The sequence below is a fragment of the Acanthochromis polyacanthus genome, chromosome 15 (genome assembly GCF_021347895.1).
Source record: "Acanthochromis polyacanthus isolate Apoly-LR-REF ecotype Palm Island chromosome 15, KAUST_Apoly_ChrSc, whole genome shotgun sequence".
In the NCBI taxonomy this organism is placed as follows: domain Eukaryota; kingdom Metazoa; phylum Chordata; class Actinopteri; family Pomacentridae; genus Acanthochromis; species Acanthochromis polyacanthus.
The window spans coordinates 24,169,062-24,184,200 of record NC_067127.1 but is presented as its reverse complement, the minus strand read 5'-3'; positions in this window follow the sequence as shown (position 1 = coordinate 24,184,200).

Below are 15,139 nucleotides of genomic sequence, written 5' to 3'. Positions count from 1 at the left end.
TCCTCGTGATGGGCGTCCCCTGCCACCAATGAGCGGAGAGGAGAAGCTGAAGCTGTCCGCTGGCTGCTACTTGGAAACGTGGAGAGGTGAAGTGATGCTGGTGGTATCCCGGCCAGGCCGGACCTCTGACTCACTGGTGTCAAAGAAGGGCAGCAGGGGATATATGTATCCATATGTACATATGTATATATGTGTATGCATATACACGCATATATATGTATGTATATATACATATGTATATATAGTGTGTAGATACACTACCAGTCAAAAGTTTGGGATCACTTATAAATGTCCTTGTTTTTAAAAGAAAAGCATTATTTTCAATGAAGATAACATCAAATGAATCAGAAATACAGTCCAACAAAAATACAGTCTAGACATTAATAATGTGGTAAATGACCATTCTAGCTGGAAATGGCTCATTTTTAATGGAATATCTACATAGGGGTACAGAGGCCCATTTCCAGCAACCATCACTCCTGTGTTCTAATGCTACATTGTGTTAGCTAATGGTGTTGAAAGGCTAATTGATGATTAGAAAACCCTTGTGCAATTATGTTATCACATGAATAAAAGTGAGAGTTTTCATGGAAAACATGGAACTGTCTGGATGACCTCAAACTTTTGAACGCTAGTGTACATATACATCGTTTGTATTTTTTACTTTACAAGAAGGACCACAGTAATCAAATTGTTACCACCAATAAGCCTCTTTTTAATCTTCACAGGTTACCTACCCAAGGCTAACTGGAAAAGGCAGGAAATGATTCTGTGATTCCCAGCTTAGTGTCTAAAGTCAAATGAAAAGAATGATTTGTCAGAGACTACGCACTTTCGGAAAGCTATAACCAAGTGTTTTATCATTTAGGTTTATTTTTGAACCATGTGTGTACATATGTTTAATGTCCATGTAGAAATATATAATCAGATCAATCAAAATACATGAGGAAGGGTGTGTAAAATCACCAAGACAAGGATGTTTTGTAGGCCCCACTGAATCATTTCATCTGCTCAGAAGACATTGTGAAAACTACAAGTTTCAAGACACAAGATTGGCTGAACCGAGGACAGATGTAAACATGGCATTCTGCTTCTAGACATGAGGGAATCAAAGAATTATGATACATTGGTGGTCCAGTGATGTATGCTGGGAAAAAATCTTTTCTTTAAGTTAATGCATTCTGTGACAAATTGTAGTCGCTCTCAAACTAGTAGTTTGATTCATTTCTTCTCTCTGCGTAGTGTACAAGAAACCTTCAAGTGGACTAAAGATCACTGACTCTGCTCATTTTTTCCCCTTTCACAAGTGTGTAGAATAATTTAGAATAATTCAGTGAATGTATTAGCCAGGTCCTCCTTTATCTTCTGATCTTCAGGGAGAGAGTCCACGTCAAAATCTAATTTCAACTACTTTCATATTCTAGTTTGTGCCTCATTGCTTAGTATTGCTAAAATAATTTGCCTCAGGGCCCTCAAACAAGTTAATTCAGCCCTGATTGAAGCTGTAAAGGTTCTTGTCGATTAGACTTTAAATCATAGTACGAAGTAATTTATCAATGAACAAAGAAAGCAATAAATAAATGCATGTATTTGTGGTATTTCTTCGTACAAAATAAATCAAGTCAACTGTTGCAACATGTTGGGTGCATTACAGATGAATATGTGTTACAGCCTGTACCAAAGAACAATTAAAATGTCTCAAAGGGAGCATTCATAGTCACTTGCACCCCCACACATGAGGTCACCTGTGTGACTCAGATCATTCATGAGTGTATGACATGAGGCGTAATGCAAAGTGGAAGTGGTGTGAGTAATATACCGTATTTTCACGGCTATAAGGCGCACATAAAAGTCTTAGATTTTCTTCAAATTGTGCGGCGCGCCCTATGGTGCAGTGCGTCCTGTGTGTTGTTGTTGTAAGGCGGACGTAGACCAGGTGGTTTTTTCCACGCATCACCATCGCTGTTGATCTGTGACTCTATGCGTGCCCATCTCACAGCCGATGTGAAAAAACAAGTGAAGCAAATGAACTCTGAGCTTGCTGTCATTCCGGGAGGCCTGACAAAGGAACTCCAACCGCTGGACATCGGTGTGAACCGGCCGTTCAAAGTAAGGCTGCGAGCGGCGTGGGAGCGATGGATGACTGATGGGGACCACAGTTTCACTAAGAGTGGAAGGCAGCGCCGGGCGAGTTACGCCACAATTTGCCAATGGATTGTAGATGCTTGGGCTAACGTGTCTGCTGGCACTGTTGTTCGAGCTTTCGCAAAAGCCGGCATCATTTCCGAGGCGCCGCACGGCACGGAAAGTGACTCTGACAGTGAAGAAAGTGAACCTGGCATGTTTGATGGAGGTTTAGCGCAGCTGTTCAATTCAGAAACAGAGGATGAGGACTCCCATGGGTTTGATTGATGACGATTACCGGTAAAAAAAAAAAATGTAAATACCAAACTCAGTTTTGCTCCCGCTCTATTTTTAAATACGCACACTTGTGTGCTTGTTTAATCCGTGTGTTTTACCATGCCCGCGACTATTGATGATTAAAAAAATGTTAGTACTCTGTAATCAATACTTAAATAAAGCACAACCAAACTCAGTTTTGCTCCCGCTCTATTTTTAAATACGCACACTTGTATGCTTGTGTGTGTGTGTTGTTGTAAGGCCGACGTAGTAGAGGACACCATGAGAACGTTAAAGGGGGAAGTGTGGGCATGGATTGTATATAAAACCCTCGCCATATAATCAGGTGCGCCTTATGTGTGTGTTAAATACAGTAATGGCACACATAACTGAGACTGCGCCTTTTGGTACAGTGCGCCTTTTGGTCGTGAAAATACGGTAGTAGTTAGCTGAAGCTGAGGCTGAGTTCTGAGGAAATCACCAGCAGCCTGAACACATTAGCTTTTACATCTCCGAGATACTGATCTAATTTGTGCTTATGAAAGGAAATGAAGGAGAATTGCATTAGCACTGATTCTTCTGCCAGGAGTGATTCACACTATTTTAGTCAGCATGGACCTTTCCTGTGAGGTCGCTGTTGTGTCATCTGCAAACAATCCACAGTGAGGATATGATAACTAGCTGTGGCATCCAGGATGAATGAGTGTGATTCAACTGATTCTTAAGAAGAAAAGTCAGACAGTCTCACAACCCTTCTACTGTAATGAGGATAAACTAAAGAGAGTAAACTGTTCCAACTGACACACCTGACTATTTAAAAGCTTTTTATTCTATTTAACATGTTCCTTGTTATTTGTAAAGGACTGAACCAGCAGGTAGTTTATTCTAAACAGGACCATTTAGAAAGTTTCAGATCAGGCTTCAACCACAGAGAACATGGTTAAAGGGTATAATAAACTCTAATTTGTACCAATCAGCCAGAACATTAAACCTCCCACAGATGAAGCGAATAACATTGTCTTGTACAATGGTAGCTGTCAAAGAGTGTGATACACACGTGGACAAAATTGTTGGTACCCCTCAGTTAAAGAAGGAAAAACCCACAATTCTCACTGAAATCACTTGAAACTCACAAAAGTAACAATAAATAAAAATTTATTGAAAATTAAATCATCAAAATCAGCCATCACTTTTGAATTGTTGATTAACATAATTATTTAAAAAAACAAACTAATGAAATAGGGCTGGACAAAAATGATGGTACCCATAACTTAATATTTTGTTGCACAACCTTTTGAGGCAATCACTGCAATTAAACGATTTCTGTATTTGTCAATGAGCGTTCTGCAGCTGTCAACAGGTATTTTGGCCCACTCCTCATGAGCAAACAGCTCCAGTTGTCTCAGGTTTGATGGGTGTCTTCTCCAAATGGCATGTTTCAGCTCCTTCCACATATGTTCAATGGGATTCAGATCTGGGCTCATAGAAGGCCACTTTAGAATAGTCCAACGCTTTTCTCTCAGCCATTCTTGGGTGTTTTTGGCTGTGTGTTTTGGATCGTTGTCCTGTTGGAAGACCCATGACCTGCGACTGAGACCAAGCTTTCTGACACCAGGCAGCACATTTCTCTCCAGAATGCCTTGATAGTCTTCAGATTTCATCGTACCTTGCACACTTTCAAGACACCCTGTGCCAGATGCAGCAAAGCAGCCCCAAAACATTACTGAGCCTCCTCCATGTTTCACCGTAGGGACAGTGTTCTTTTCTTCGTATGCTTGGTTTTTGAGTCTATGAACATAGAGTTGATGTGCCTTACCAAAAAGCTCCAGTTTGGTCTCATCTGTCCAAAGGACATTCTCCCAGAAGCTTTGTGGCTTGTCAACATGCATTTTTGCAAATTCCAGTCTGGCTTTTTTATGAGTTTTTTTCAGCAGTGGTGTCCTCCTTGGTCGTCTCCCATGAAGTCCACTTTTGCTCAAACAACAACGAATGGTGCGATCTGACACTGATGTACCTTGGCCTTGGAGTTCACCTTTAATTTCTTTGGAGGTTGCTCTGAGCTCTTTGGATACAATTCCAACGATCCGTCTCTTCAATTTGTCATCAATTTTCCTCTTGCGGCCACATCCAGGGAGGTTGGCTACTGTCCCGTGGGTCTTGAACTTCTGAATAATATGAGCCACTGTTGTCACAGGAACTTCAAGCTGTTTAGAGATGGTCTTATAGCCTTTACCTTTAAGATGTTTGTCTATCATTTTTTTTCGGATGTCCTGGGACAATTCTCTCCTTCGCTTTCTGTTGTCCATGTTCAGTGTGGTACACACCTTTTCACCAAACAGCAGGGTGACTACTTGTCTCCCTTTAAATAGGCAGACTGACTGATTATGAGTTTGGAAACACCTGTGATGTCAATTAAATGACACACCTGAGTTAATCATGTCACTCTGGTCAAATAGTTTTCAATCTTTTATAGAGGTACCATCATTTTTGTCCAGGCCTGTTTCATTAGTTTGTTTTTTTAAATAATTATGTTAATCAACAATTCAAAAGTAATGGCTGTTTTTGATTATTTAATTTTCAATAAATTTTTATTTATTGTTACTTTTGTGAGTTTCAAGTGATTTCAGTGAGAATTGTGGGTTTTTCCTTCTTTAACTGAGGGGTACCAACAATTTTGTCCACGTGTGTATATTAATCAGCAAGTGAGCAATCAGTTATTGAAGTTTAAGTGCTGAAAGCAGGAAAAACTAAACTCTGACATCTGACATGGCTAGATGACTGAGTCAGAGCATCTTCAGTGCTATGTAGTGGTTAGTACTGAGCAAAAGGGGTCCAGTGATCCCACAGAGAGCTCTGTAGCACAAATCACTGAAAGCACAATGCTGGCTTTAACAGAAAAGAGTCAGAACCTCCTTAGTGTGGGACTGAGGAGCCACCAGACCAGTTAGAGTGCCCAAGCTGACCTGTGTTCACTGCCCAAAGTGCATACAAGGGGCATGTGAGTGTCAGAACTGAACCATGGAGCAATGGAAGACGGCAACCTGATCTCGTGATTCCTATTTTCTTTTACACAGTGTTTACGGCTGGGTGTGTGCACGTTGTCGACTTTGCCATATACCTACCACCTAAACGTTGCTGTAGACCTCATGCACGCCTTCATTGCATTGTACTCCCTGATGGTACTGGCCTCTTTCAGCAGAATAATGTTTCTTAGCCCACTCCAAACACTGCTCAATAATGGTTTGAGGAACATGACATGTTCAAGATGTTGACTTGGCCTTCAAATACCCCAGATCTGTGCTGGCAAAACAAATCTGATCCATGGAGGACCCACTTCACCCGTCTTGGAGAACATCTTCAGAGGTCCATATTCTCCAGACCTCGACAGGTTAGAGCCATCTGTGTGGCACAAGAAAGAGCTTTACAACATTAGGCCGGTGGTTTTAATGTAGCGGTTGGTTGGTGTATCACAGAGCATTGTATGCAGCCAGTCTGGCATCCAAATGAATGAATACAAGTCATGAGCGCTGACAGCTAATATTTGGGCCTGGGCACCACTCAGCACAGAAATAGATCTGGATATAGATCAGACATGATATTGAATAGAGGTGTGGTATGGTGTTTAGTGGTTCATATTCTATTTCTTTGTAAAGTGACTAAGAAAAGTACGTAAGGATTATTTAGTGAGATGTGCAGATCATATTCCATTCTCAAATCATCTCACTAAAGTACTTGTACCTCAGCAGTTTGCCTTCAGAGTAAGTAAAGCTTTGTTTATATACAGTTGTGCTCATAAGTTTACATACCCTGGCCAAATTTGTGAAATACTGTCCTTTATTTTTTTAGCAAATATATTTTTTTAGCAAACATTTTTCTTTCATTTATGGCTGGTGTTCAGACAAAGCTATTTATTGTCATGCGATTGTATTTGCTCTGATCATTCATGTTTGCATTAAAGAATGGAGCACATTTTACAAATTCTGCCAGGGTATGTAAACTTATGAGCACAACTGTATAGACAGTTACTGCTTCACAGAAATTCAAGCAAATAAAGAAAGAAAGAGAGCACCTGGTAGAAGTAGGTATTTGTAGTCGATCAAAAGAAATGATTAATGAAGGTATTATTTAGCTGACTATGTTTTTAGTTAATTGAAACTTACTTAAAAAAAGTAATAACTGAGAAATCCTGTAATTCCAATCTTTTTGATCTGATCTCGTTTCATACAGTGGTGAGACTGCTGTTCGTATACGGTTTGTATTGTCTTTTTTTATTCTTGGCTATGAGATATACATTGTACAGGATGCAAAGTTTTGAATCTGGGAGCAACTCATACAGTGTACTTGTGCCTAATGTTTTTTCTCTGTATTCAGGAGTTTACACATAGTAGAGGAGAGTGCATCTAGAAAAATACACGTCCGAAACAGATAAAAATGAACACAAACTAGTAAGAGAAAAACATCGTTGTCTGAATGGATTCAGTTCAATACATTTTGGATGCATTGTGTTATGGTTGATAGAGGATTTAGGGATCGTCTTATAACAACAGAGGCAGGGTTGCCATCTTGTGGCAGCAGGATAGAAACAAACTGCATCCAAATTAGTGCATTTGTCCCAGTATCCCCAAACCTGCTGATTCACTATTTATAGAAATTTCTGTTTTCATTGAGCCTTTTGTAAAAGTATTTGCTCACCATGTGTCATTGTATCTGTCTCATACCAACTTTAGGTGCATGTCTGTTTTGCTGCAGCTTTTCATTTCAAACAAACCTCGAGTGCACTTGTTGTCTATAAAAAAAAAACTTTGAGTAACATTTTATATAAACATGTGTGATGTTACAACTAAATAAAATCCGATTTTATTGCTGTATAGTACTATAGTACTGCAGCATTTCACAAAATCTGTGTATTTTTCTACAGAATGTGATGTAAAATAAATTAAGGAAGATTTTCAACATCAAATATTTTACTGTTCTGTACAACTGTGCTTTTAAAAGTGTATTTTAAAAATGAACACAGAATGTCAAACATTAGACACAAATTCTGTGGAATTGTTTGTAGAATCTGCAAATGCCGAGTGATGAAGCAGATCAAGGAAGAGAGAAAATTTGTGTTGACATGTCAAAGAATGACATCAACAAAAGAGAGAAATGGGAAATCAGCCAGACGATTCCGACTGAACGGATCCACCAGGCAGGAGACCAAAGATCCACGGAGCTGTATTAGGAGATCACAGTCACAGCAGTGCGTCGTGACTTTGAGTTGAGAGCCAGGGGGAAGTCAGTGGAGGAAGGCACATGATAACAGCTTGGAGCTTGGAAATTGAAAAAAAAAAAAAAAAACAGCAGAAGACAGAACAACAGTGTGTGGTCAGCTGCCCATCCCTTCACGGTGTTTTCCACAATGCTGTACATCCACTGTGTCAGTTCACCATTTTCATTACAGCATAATGAGTCCATGTGTTAGACGGTAATGATGTAGCATAATGGCAGATTCAATCAATGATTAGATGCTTTTTTTTTTATTATGCTTGATTTATCATGAATGTACCAGTATATTTTGTAGACACAGTCTTTGGGTTTGTTCTTTAGGCAGGTTATAATAAGCATACATATGTATTTCAGTCTCTACATCAAGATGCAGACAGAATATATAGAAAATATGTACAAAACAATCAAAAGCGCGAGTGGCAAGTGTGGCCTCCCTTTGCACTCAACGTGTCTTGAACTTTTTTTGGCCTGTCAATGTGAGATTAGCTGGACCTATTTCACTTCAGATGTGTCAAAAGATTCTAATTGATTGTTTGAGCTACTTTTGTTTTTGTTCTGGGTGTATGATTCAAAGTTAGGTGTTAATGCATGCTTTTGGTATTGAGCATTACATAGAACATTATGTCGTAAGACTTTACTCATTGAAAGATTAATGATATAAAAAACCAAGTCTGAACACATTGTTCATTTCAAAACCAAAGATTACACAATCTGGTAGGCACTAAATCAGTGTTTTGCACCATCAAGACCACTATAAAAATAGAAATCAGCACTCAAATTGGATACTCAAGATGTGGTATTCAAGCTGTTACGAAGAAATTCGAAAAATCATAACAGGTGAACAACAAAAAATAGAGAGAAGAAGGAGAATAGTCAGTGTCTGATGAGAAGTTTCTTAGAGTTTCTCCTTTGAGAGCCCAGAACAACTCTGCCAGATGCTGAGCAAATTACTTGCTCAGCATCTGGCAGCTTCATCTGGATGCCAAGTTAATCCTTCAGCAGTCCATAGACGTTTGATCAGGAATGACCTCTGGGTAGCGAGCAAGACTACACATTTTCAGAAGGCAAACAGAGCTGAAATATGCAAAAGCTCACAAAGACTGAATGAAAGATCAACGGAAGCGTCTTGTGGAGCAAAGAATCAAAGTTTAAAGTGTTTGGGTCTATTCTTTGACAATATGTAAGAAGAAGAGTTGAAGAGTGCCAGAAAGAGAGCTTGCAGTGACACATGGTGGAGAGTCTGTCAGGGTTTGAAGCTGTGTTCCTGTCAGTGCTGTCAGTGATATTGTCCAAATTAATGGACTCATAACTGCTTGGCATTGGTTTGTCTGTCTTTCCATCTGTAAGCAACATTACTCAAAAACGGACTATTGGATATGGATGAAATTTTCAAGGGATGTCAGAAATGACACAAGGACCAAGTGATTACATTTTGGCAGTGATGCAGCTTATAGTCTGGATCCACAGATTTGCTAACGATTTCTGTATCATTGTGAGATAGCGGCATGGTGTCACTGTAACTATGACAACAAGTGAACACTATGTCAGCCGCTGTAGTATGGTCACATGATTGTGATCCTACTACAAATCGATCAAAGCAGTCTTATTGGGACTTATCTGTTGGAAATCATACAATCAACAACTGATTAAATTGTAGGGGTGTTTCCGAGTCCCATCAATTCCAAGCGCCTACTACATATTTAGGTCACGCGATTTGGTGTCCATACATAACGTACACATGTAAAACACACACCTGTGCTCAGCGCAAGGCCATTTTGTTTGTGGGTACATCTATATTAAATGGTCACATTCTATGTTGTTATTTCTGATCATCAATAAGCAATAAAGAAATGCTACATTTATTTTAAAAAAAATCTGCATTTCTGACAGCGCCATATAGGGGAATGCACAGTCTTGGCATAGTACTGCATTCTCTGAGTGCTTTTCTTGTTCTTCACAACATTCCCTCTGGAAAGTGTCTTATTGGAAACAGGTTATATTTTTCTGCATGGCATAGATCTCAAGCCCACTGCTAATTCAGGAAAATTGCATTTGGAGAAAAAGAAAAAACTGCTGATAAAACTGTGACAGCGAGGAACTGACTTACACACGTGGACAAAATTGTTGGTACCCCTCAGTTAAAGAAGGAAAAACCCACAATTCTCACTGAAATCACTTGAAACTCACAAAAGTAACAATAAATAAAAATTTATTGAAAATTAAATAATCAAAAACAGCCATTACTTTTGAATTGTTGATTAACATAATTATTTAAAAAAACAAACTAATGAAACAGGCCTGGACAAAAATGATGGTACCTCTATAAAAGATTGAAAACTATTTGACCAGAGTGACATGATTAACTCAGGTGTGTCATTTAATTGACATCACAGGTGTTTCCAAACTCATAATCAGTCAGTCTGCCTATTTAAAGGGAGACAAGTAGTCACCCTGCTGTTTGGTCAAAAGGTGTGTACCACACTGAACATGGACAACAGAAAGCGAAGGAGAGAATTGTCCCAGGACATCCGAAAAAAAATTATAGACAAACATCTTAAAGGTAAAGGCTATAAGACCATCTCTAAACAGCTTGAAGTTCCTGTGACAACAGTGGCTCATGTTATTCAGAAGTTCAAGACCCACGGGACAGTAGCCAACCTCCCTGGACGTGGCCGCAAGAGGAAAATTGATGACAAATTGAAGAGACGGATCGTTCGAATTGTATCCAAAGAGCCCAGAGCAACCTCCAAAGAAATTAAAGGTGAACTCCAAGGCCAAGGTACATCAGTGTCAGATCGCACCATTCGTCGTTGTTTGAGCCAAAGTGGACTTCATGGGAGATGACCAAGGAGGACACCACTGCTGAAAAAAACTCATAAAAAAGCGAGACTGGAATTTGCAAAAATGCATGTTGACAAGCCACAAAGCTTCTGGGAGAATGTCCTTTGGACAGATGAGACCAAACTGGAGCTTTTTGGTAAGGCATATCAACTCTATGTTCATAGACTCAAAAACCAAGCATACGAAGAAAAGAACACTGTCCCTACGGTGAAACATGGAGGAGGCTCAGTAATGTTTTGGGGCTGCTTTGCTGCATCTGGCACAGGGTGTCTTGAAAGTGTGCAAGGTACGATGAAATCTGAAGACTATCAAGGCATTCTGGAGAGAAATGTGCTGCCTAGTGTCAGAAAGCTTGGTCTCAGTCGCAGGTCATGGGTCTTCCAACAGGACAACGATCCAAAACACACAGCCAAAAACACCCAAGAATGGCTGAGAGAAAAGCGTTGGACTATTCTAAAGTGGCCTTCTATGAGCCCAGATCTGAATCCCATTGAACATATGTGGAAGGAGCTGAAACTTGCCATTTGGAGAAGACACCCATCAAACCTGAGACAACTGGAGCTGTTTGCTCATGAGGAGTGGGCCAAAATACCTGTTGACAGCTGCAGAACGCTCATTGACAAATACAGAAATCGTTTAATTGCAGTGATTCCCTCAAAAGGTTGTGCAACAAAATATTAAGTTATGGGTACCATCATTTTTGTCCAGCCCTATTTCATTAGTTTGTTTTTTTAAATAATTATGTTAATCAACAATTCAAAAGTGATGGCTGATTTTGATGATTTAATTTTCAATAAATTTTTATTTATTGTTACTTTTGTGAGTTTCAAGTGATTTCAGTGAGAATTGTGGGTTTTTCCTTCTTTAACTGAGGGGTACCAACAATTTTGTCCACATATATTATAGATGCTGCACGGGATCACCTGGACAGAGATAAACTAAAAGACGACTCAAGTTTAAAGAATAACTTTGGGAAGTGCAGAAGAATATTATCTATTAAATACGACAAGATTATTTGTGAAAACTTCAAGACTCAGGATGATTCAGGATACATAAAGTTTAAAGAGAGATCACACTAAATACACGGTAGAAGCTATGTAGTTCTGGTTTTAAATACTGACACTTTTTTCTATCACAGACTGAGAATAAATATGTATGCTCATTACAAACTTGCTAAAAGAACAGACTAATGAGGGCGCAAACTTTGCAATGCACTTTGATGGTTTAATGCTACTTGAACAATGCAGTTCATCAGAAGACCTTTTAAATAAATAAATAAATACATGCATGAAGGATTTACTGCATCATTAATCATGGCTGCATTATGACAGTCAGTACAGCAACATCTAATGGTGACTCTATGATTACAACAAGAATACAATTGTGAAACTTAATGAGGAAAACAAAATAATTAGAAGTTATATGTAAAATGCTAGGTATAAACAGTTATCCATTTTCTCTTCTGCAAAGGGTAGCAAGGTAGGCAGAGCTCAGAAGTCACTTTAAGAGTAGCATGCCCTTCCAGGAGTACTAAAGAAATCTTGTATTTTTCAACAGTGACATACGGCTTGGGTCAGTATCATTGTTGTGATTATGTGCAATTACATGTTAAATATTGAACAAGATAAAGATTTTCCAGAGGTTCAGAAACCAGCCTATAGATCCATCAGTGGGTCATGTGACTGCAGATTGACCACTATGCTGGTTGTTTCTGATCACCGTACTGGAGGTGAACTCAGACATGATGTCTCCAAGCAGAAAGATCCCGGGAAGGCCGAGACGTGAACCAGGGATCTTCTAGCTGCGATTTTAAAATGCTAACCACCAAGCCACTGTGCAGTCCCCTAATAGTTTATTCTAGATTTTTTAATACTCACCCGCTGCAGTACGACAGAGATGAGTTTTACAGGCTTCCTTTTCTCTTCATCCATGTTTTCTTACCCTTACATATTTATATTATATATTAGATCAATGTTAGTAAGATGCTAAACTTGCTAAAGACAGTCTCACTCCTGACAGATCAGAACCTTCTTACAGTACGCATCTATGGATGGTTGCTGAAGTGCGTGACTTATCATTTTAAAAGTTTTTGTTTACCCAAAATCCTACTGTTTAGCCATGTACTCATAGTTTTAAAGGTTTGTTACATCCAAGTAGTACTTTCTAACTGTCAATTTATGACTTTAAAGGTTTGTTCCATCCAAAACTGTATCGAGTACATTTATTTGTAAGTGTCTGGGGATCAGGAAACCTGTTTTCCAGGTATCTGACCCAAAAACAAGTTAGTTCTCACAAAGGTCATGCCAGATAGTGGAACCATTTTTCTGACTGTCATCACTGGACACAATTGTTGATTTTTTCAATATAATTAGTCAGCGTAAAGTCAGCTGACATGGATCAGCTCTAACTCAGTGTGTATATTTCATCACATTCAGCATGATGCATTCTGCTGTATGTGGGTCATGAAGGTGTGACATTTGTGAAGAAAAATGTGGAATGTTTGTTTCCACTGTATATTGTTTGGTACTAAGGGATGTGGATAGACACATTTTGAGTCACATGTGCTCTCATTCTGCTCAGCCAGGCATTATTTTCTTTTTACAGTCTCAAATTGAGTAATGAATACCAGGTTCACACTTGGTTAAAATTCCCCATCTAAATTACACAAGTTCATTCCAAACATTCCAGATGAACACAATAAATGTGAAGAAGATAAAGGGATAATCTCTTTCTGATTGTAGCTGGAGAAAGAGAGTTAAATACAGATATTGTGACAGAGTTTTTCCAGTTCTTGAGACTTGTTCCTCTTGAGCTGAATTTGCTCCGGCAGTCAGTTGTGGACAAACTTTGTAGATCATTTACTTCACATTGGAATGACTTATTTCAAATAATTTAGGAAATATTCTCGCATTTTTGCCAAAATCACAGACATCTGCAACCTTTTGTTCTTCTGAGACAGCTCTTTAGATCTACAGATGACAACATGAGGCATTGTGGGGACCCCAAATAGGGTTGCTGGAATATAGTTGTATTGACAATAACAACAATATTGATAGGTTAGTAATACATGTATTTTTCAAACAATGTTATTTCACAGTCAAGCTCACCTGATCTGGATCCAGACAGTAGCTGTTTTCCAGTCACTGCTCTCGGATTGTCAGTTACCGATGCATGGCAGTGTATTAGCTTATTCTCCCAGGACAACTTCTAAGACTGCTTCTCCTGCTCAAGCCCAGATCTCCTCCAGCTCTCAGACAAGACTTTCCACCTCTCTGCCAGGCATCCAGCTCCCTCAACGACTCCCTCGACACCAATAAACCACTTCACCTTTATTCTGGCCTCGGTGCGTGGTTTTGGGGCCAACTAAAAAACAACCTTGACACATGTGATAATACACCAGTCAGGCATAGCATTATGACCACTGATAGGTGAAGTGAATAACGCTGATTATCTCTTCCTCATGACACCTGCTAGAGGGTTGGTTATATTAAGCAGCAAGTGAACATTTTGTCCTCAGAGTTGATGTGTTAGAAGGAGGAAAAATGGACAGATGTAAGGATTTGAGTGATTTTGACAAGAGTCAAATTGTGATAGCGAGAGAACTGGGGCAGAGAATCTCCAAAACTGCAGCTCTCATGGGGTGTTCCCAGTCTGCAGTGGTCAGTATCTATCAAAAGTAGTCCAAGGAAGGAACAGTGGTGAACCAGCAACAGGGTCATGGGTGGCCAAGGCTCATTGATGCACGTAGGGAGGGAAAGCTGGTCTGTGTGGTACAATCGAACAAACAAGCTCAGTTGCTCAAATTGCTGAAGAAGTTAATGCTGGTTCTGATAGAAAGGTGTCAGAATACACAGTGCAGTACAGTTTGTTGCATATGAGGCTACGTTGCTACAGACCATTCAGGGTGTCCATGTTGAACCCTGTGCACCACAGAAAGCACCAACAATGGGCATGTGAGCATCAGAACTGGACGACGGAGTAATGGAAGAAGGTGTTTTGGTCTGATGAATCATGTTTTCTTTTACATCACGTGGATGGCCAGTTGCATTGCTTACCTGGGGAACATTTGGCACCAGGATGCAATATAGGAAGAAAGCAAGCTGGTGGAAGCAGTGTGACAGTTTGGTAAATGTTCTTCCCATTCCTGTGGATGTTACTTTGACACACACTATGCAGACCATGCACACCCTTCCATGGAAACGGTGTTCCCTGACAGCTGTAGCCTCTTTCAGCAAGATAATGCATTGTACCTCAAAACAAAAATGGTTCAGGAATGGTTTGAGGAGCACAAGAATCAGCTTGAGGTGTTGATTTGGCCTCAAATTCTCCAGATCTCACTACAACTAACCATCTGTGGCATACTATAGGCAAAGAGGACCGATCCATGGAGGCCCCACCTCTCAACTGACAGGATTTAGGGATCTACTTCTAACATGTTATAACAGCACATCTTTAGGGGTCTAGTGGAGTCCATGCCTCAGCGGGTCAGGGCTGTTTTGACAGCAAAACGGGGAACAACACAATATTAGCCAGGTGGTCATAATGCTATGCCCGATCCCTATAATATATATAAAAAAAAAAAAATCCAGAGCCAATAACTATCTGGTTGACTCTGCAGTATAAGAACAAC